This window comes from Protopterus annectens, chromosome 8.part0, assembly GCF_019279795.1.
Source record: "Protopterus annectens isolate FY-2018-M chromosome 8.part0, PAN1.0, whole genome shotgun sequence".
Lineage (NCBI taxonomy): Eukaryota > Metazoa > Chordata > Ceratodontiformes > Protopteridae > Protopterus > Protopterus annectens.
In genome coordinates, this window is record NC_056741.1 from 999,522,831 (window position 1) to 999,528,929 (window position 6,099).

Consider the following 6,099-nt stretch of genomic DNA (forward strand, 5'->3'; position numbering starts at 1 on the left):
TATATATATATATATATATATATATGTATATATGTGTGTGTATATATATATATATATATATATATATATATATATATATATATATATATATATATCTATATATACATACATACATAGATGTATAGATATTTATATCTATATATCTATCTATATATCTATATCTCTCTATATCTATCTATATATCTATTTATCCATTTATCTACTTATCTATCTATATGTAGATATCTCTATCTCTATCTCTCTCTTTCTATATATATATATATATATATATATATATATATATATATATACACACATATATACACATATATATATGTGCGTATACACACACGGATATATCTCCAATAAAAAAAGCAAATACACCAAAAAGCTTTTAAGCATAGTAAAAAAGTCAGGGGGCTGGAGGGAGGGTAACCAGGACTGCAACAGTGAATACAGTCGAACATCTACATTTATGGTAAATGTACACAATTGTACTATGTTCTGTGCGTTTCACTGCTGCAGTCATCACATTTGTGTAGAGTCCCAAAGCTAAGGATGGGAGGAGGAATTCAGATAGCATTAGGACCAGCAATAAGACCATGCAAGACTGCAGTGGAAAGTCCAGCTCTGGATTTAGAGAAAATTGGCAAATGGTAATGCTTGGTAAAAGTACGTACAGAACTCCATGTAGCAGATTCTAGTATGTCCCTGGTAGGGACACCTCTGAGAAAGACTGTAGAGGTAGATACAACCCTGTCTGAATGGGGTCTGATCCCCTGTGAGATAGGTTTCCCATGGTGCTTATAGCAAAAATTAATGCAATGGCCTATCCATTTAGAAATTGTTTGCTTTGAAATAGCCTTCCCCTCTGCCCCTGCAGCAAATGCCACCAGCAGTTGTTCAGATTTCCTTTGAGGTTTAGTCCTGTCCAAGTAAAATCTAAGTTGTCTGTGCACATCTAATGAGTGCAGTATCCGTTCCCCTTTGTTCTGTGGATTAGGAAAGAAGGTTGGCAAATGAATGGACAGATTAAGAGCCACACTGGATACCACCTTGGGCATGAAGGAGGGGCTGGTTCTAAGGGACACACTGTCCGTATGAAAGATGATGAAAGGTTCCACTGCCATAAGGGCCTGTAATTCAGATACCCTTCTTGCTGAAGTGATTGCTAAAAGGAAGGCTTTTTTCCAAGAAAGGAATTTTAAATCTGCACTAGCAGCTGGCTCGAAAGGAGGAAGAGTGAGTTTCTCCAGTACAAACTGAGGGTCCCAGGCTGGAGTTGGGGCTCTCCTGGGTGGTCTTAAATTGTTGGCCCCTCCGAAGAACTGCTTGAGCAGTGGATGAGAGAAGAGGGGGAGGTTCTGTGTTATAATGAGCTGAAATGGCTGAGGTGTGAATTTTGATGGAGGAAAAAGAAAGGCCCTTGTGAAGCATCTCAGTTACGTATTGTAAAATCTGAGGTAAGTTAGGCGCTGCTGTGCTCCTCCCTTGAGAATGGTTCCAGGCACAGAATCTTTTCCATTTTTCAGCATAAGGTTTTCTAGTACTAGGCCTCCTTGCCTCCAAAATGATAGCCATCACTAGTTTACTGAAGGATGGTAAAGAAGAGGTTAGGTAATTAGCCAGGCTGCTAGGTTCAGGGTTTGAAGCGGAGGGTGCAGAATCTGGTTCTCCTGCTGAGACAACAGGGTAGGGGTCTGAGGCAGGTGCCAAGGGGCCAACAGTGACACTGCGCAATAGGGGGTACCAGTGTTGGCGTGGCCAGTCTGGTACAATCAATATCGTCCTTGGTTTGTCCTGTTTGATCTTTAGTAGTACTTTGGAGAGGAGAGGCAGAGGAGGAAAGGCATAAACTGTCTGACAGTTTTTTTCCAGCTGAAGGACAGAGCATCCACTTTCCAAGCTTGCTTGTATGGAGTCCTTGTGCAAAATTTGTCCGACTGGTAGTTCGGGGGGGGGGGGGGCAAACAGGTCTATATCCGGGCTCCCCCCATTTGTTTGCCAACATGTTGAAAATTTTTGGTTCAGTTTCCACTCGTGTGGGTCCATGAGGTTTCTACTTAATCCGTCTGCCAGTGTATTTAGTTTTCCTGGCAGGAATTGAGCTTGTAGATGCACTCGGAAGCTCAAGGCTGTGTTCTACAATGCCATGGCTAGTCTGCAGAGGGGGTAAGAATGGGTACCCCCCCTGCTTGTTTATGTACCACATAACAGTGGTGTTGTCCGTCTTTACCATTAATTGTCCTGGAAGAATGTTGTCCTTGAAGGCGGTCAGAGCATTCTGTACAGCTAACATTTCTTTTTGATTGATATGCAGGTGCATTTGACTTGGGTTCCCATTTGAACTGAATGCACTTCCTTGTCAGGTGAGCCCCCCATGTATAGTCTGATGCGTCTGTTAGGGATTAGGCAGCATGGGGTAGAGTGAATGGTAGTCCCTTGTTCTGGTGGCAAGCCTCTGTCCAACAAAGGAACTCTAGGCATAGGCAAGGTATAATAAGAATCACTGCTTCTAGATCTTGAGAATGATGACACCATAGGCTTTTTAGATACCATTGTAGTTTCCTCATATGCAGTCTTGCATATGGAATTAGAAAAATGCAGGAGGCCATGAACCCCAAGGCTTGCCGTATTTGCCTTGCAGACAGCAGGGTTTCTGTGGCCACTAGTTTGAAGTAGGTTGTCAAATGAATTTGATTCTCTGGCGTGAGGAAAGCCATCTGGGAAGTTGCATTCAAGCTTGCTCCCAAGAATATAATTCGTTAACAGGGCACCAGGTGTGATTTCTTTTTGTTTATGGTGTACCCCAGACAAGTTAGCACGCTTTGTACAAAGGTCAGATGATGCAAAAGTATGTCCTAGCTTTTTGCCTGAATTAGACAATCGTCCAGGTATGCGTATATTTGAATATTTCTTTGCCTGCAAAATGCAATGACTGGAGCTAGGCCCTTTATGAAAACCCAGGGTGCAGTGGAGAAGTCAAAGGGCTGTTCAGAGAACTGATAGTGCTTGTAGCCTGCTTTGAAGCAGAGGCATCTTCTGCAAGATTCCCTGATAGGGATGTGCAGGTATGCTTCCTTTAAATCGAGTGTTGCCAACCAGGCATCTTTGCCTAGCATAGGAAGCAACTGGTGAAGTGTCAACATCTTGAATTTTGGAATCACCAAAAAGGTGTTTATAGTAGACAGGTCCAGGATAGGACGCCATGAATAGTCTTTTCTGGGTACCAGGAAAAGTCTTGACTAGAAACTCTGTCCCTTTTCCTCTTCTGGCACAGTCTGAATAGCCTTTATGCTTAAAAGAGAGAGTACTTGCTTTTGAGCCTCAGCCCACTGATTTGGGGGTAGATCAGGCTAACTGGTTGGGGTTGGTAAAATGTGGAAGTGAAATCTGTATCCTAGGGACACTATATTTAAAACCCATTTGTCCTGGGTAACGAGTTCCCAGTTTTATGCATGTACACCAATCTTTCCCCCCAAAGGGGCAGTCAGTTGAGAAGTGCTTGGAAGTCTTAAAGTGAAGTCATCGAGACAGTTTACCATAGGGGGGAGTTTTACTACTCCCAGATTTGGAAGTGGGGGGCCCCCCACTGCTTAGTCCTGTACGTACCCTGGGACTGAAGACTGGATGTTCTGCTGGATCTGGGTTTGGACTGAGAAGGCCTGGAAGACGCAGGAAAGGACCATAGGCAATTACAAATGCCTTCTATGAACACCTCCAGGACTGCATGGATCAGGCAATCCCAAATAAAACCAAGACTCTTTCCACAAAGGGCAATCGTCCAGTCTGGTGGACCCCGGCCATTAACAAACTTTACAATAAGAGGAGAAAGCTATTACATGATAGAACAAAATCCATAAAAGGGAAGTCACCCCTGATCATTATTAGTAAAAAAAATACGAGCACTCAAAATCAACTAAGGCCAATTTTGAGAGAAAAATTGCCATGGATTCAAAGGACAATCATAAGGCCTTTTTCAGCTATGTTAGGAACCTGGGTGGAAACTCCCAGATATGCTCAGAATTAGTCCAAAATTATACAAAAATCACTGAACCCACAGACATTGCCAACATACTGGCAGACAGGTTCAGTGCAAACTTCACCCCCCTCCCCCCCCCTAAAGGAGAGATAACTATCCCAGCAGAGTGTAGCCTCCCAGACATCTCAAATGCGCAGGTGAAAGCTGCTCTCTAAAGCTAAAAACACAGCATCAATGGGACCGGATGGTGTCCCCGGCTGTGTGCTACATGAGCTAAATGAGGAATTAAACCCGCACATAAGGCAGCTGTTTAATCTCAGCCTTACCACAGGATACGTGCCCAAGGAGTGGCGACGGCAACTGTGGTCCCACTCCACAAAGGCAGTGCCTCTACGGACCCTGGTAATTACCCATAAGCTTAACAAGTCTAGTCTGCAAAGCTATGGAGAGGATCATAATGGAGCTTATAAACAAAGATATAGGGGACTTGCAGACATTGGACCCGACCCAGTTTGGCTTCAAGGGCAGATCATGCCTTTTGAACTTTGTCGACTTCTTCGAAACAGCCACCAAGGCCATTGATGAGGGAAAGGCAGTCCATACAGCCTACCTTGACCTTGCAAAGGCTTTCGACACAATACCCCACTGGTATTGTAGAAAAACTTACCAGCTTAAATGTAAACCCATATGTCACAAGATGGGTTGCAAACTGGCTTAAGGACAGAACCCACAGGGTTAGAGTTGCTGGCGCTATGTCAGACTCCAAGCCGTCACAAGTGGTATCCCACAGGGCTCGGTCCTTGGCCCCTATTGTTCGGCATCTACTTCTCAGAAGTACAGGCCAACATGCGAGGACTTTGGCTGACAAAGTTTGCAGATGACTGCAAACTGGGCCATAGTGGAAAGTGCATCGGACACGGATATCCTTCAGAAGGGACTCACAGAAACAGATAGCTGGTGCCAGAGCCATGGCCTGAAGTTAAACGCCAAAAAATGTATAGTCATACCCTTCGGGAAAAACAAGGTAACCCCAAGCTACCATATAGGTGGCAATCCACTAAGCACAGAAGAGGTTATCAGGGACCTGGGGACCCAGGTTGACAGTGGCCTTTCTTTTGACACTCACGTTGCTAAAGTGGTTAGAAAGACCTTCTACATTGCCCACCTGATCATGAAGGGATTCACATCCAGATCTAGTGAGGTCATTGTTCCCCTGTACTCTTCACTTATCAGACTAATGATAGAGTACAATGCCCCATTCGGGATGCATCTCACCTGACATCTGCAGCAATTGGAGAGACCCCAAAAGTTCCTCACCAAAAGGATAAAGGGACTCCAAAATCTGTCATATGCTGCCAGATTGAAGAAACTCCAGCTCTATTCAGTCGCATACCGTCTGCTCAGAGGTGACATGTGCCCGACATACAAGGCCATGTCCAACCCGGAATTAATGGACATGCTCCACCTCAAAAAATCCAAATCCACCAAAACCACTAGAGCAAGCGACTTAAACCTTAGCACGGATATAAATAGGACGTGCTGGAGGGATAGATTTATCACTCAGAGACTCCCTATGCTGTGGAATAAAATCCTGGTCCATGTGAGGCAGAGCACCTCGCTGGCTCTGTTCAAGAGAAATCTCGACCTGTGGATGGGGGATCGTAGGTTTACCCCGGGAATCATCTCTGTGTCACTGCTGGACAGAGGCACAACAAACTAATGGGCACAGTATTTTTTCATATAAGGGGTGGCGTAAAAAACTTTGGGCTAGGCTTATAAATGCCTTAGGGCAGATAGCCTAGTATAAACCTATGAACCTATGAATTCTTAGAAGGCCAATGCCTACTAATTGTAAGAAATCTATAACAGTTTACATAGATTTAGCTTTTTCTTCCATCTTTTTAAGAACTTCTGCCTTATTGCCAAACAGGCGGTCCTGATTTAAGGGAGCATACAGTAATTTAGCTTTAACATGATCTGGCAATGATTGCTCCTTAAGGCAAGCATGCCTTCTAAATACAGACCCAGTGACAACAGCCTTGCAAGATGCCTCTAGTGAATCAAAATCACATTGCAAAGTATGTTTTCCAACTTGTTCAGCAGAATGCATTAAATCCTGTGAATCCTTATTTGCAGCA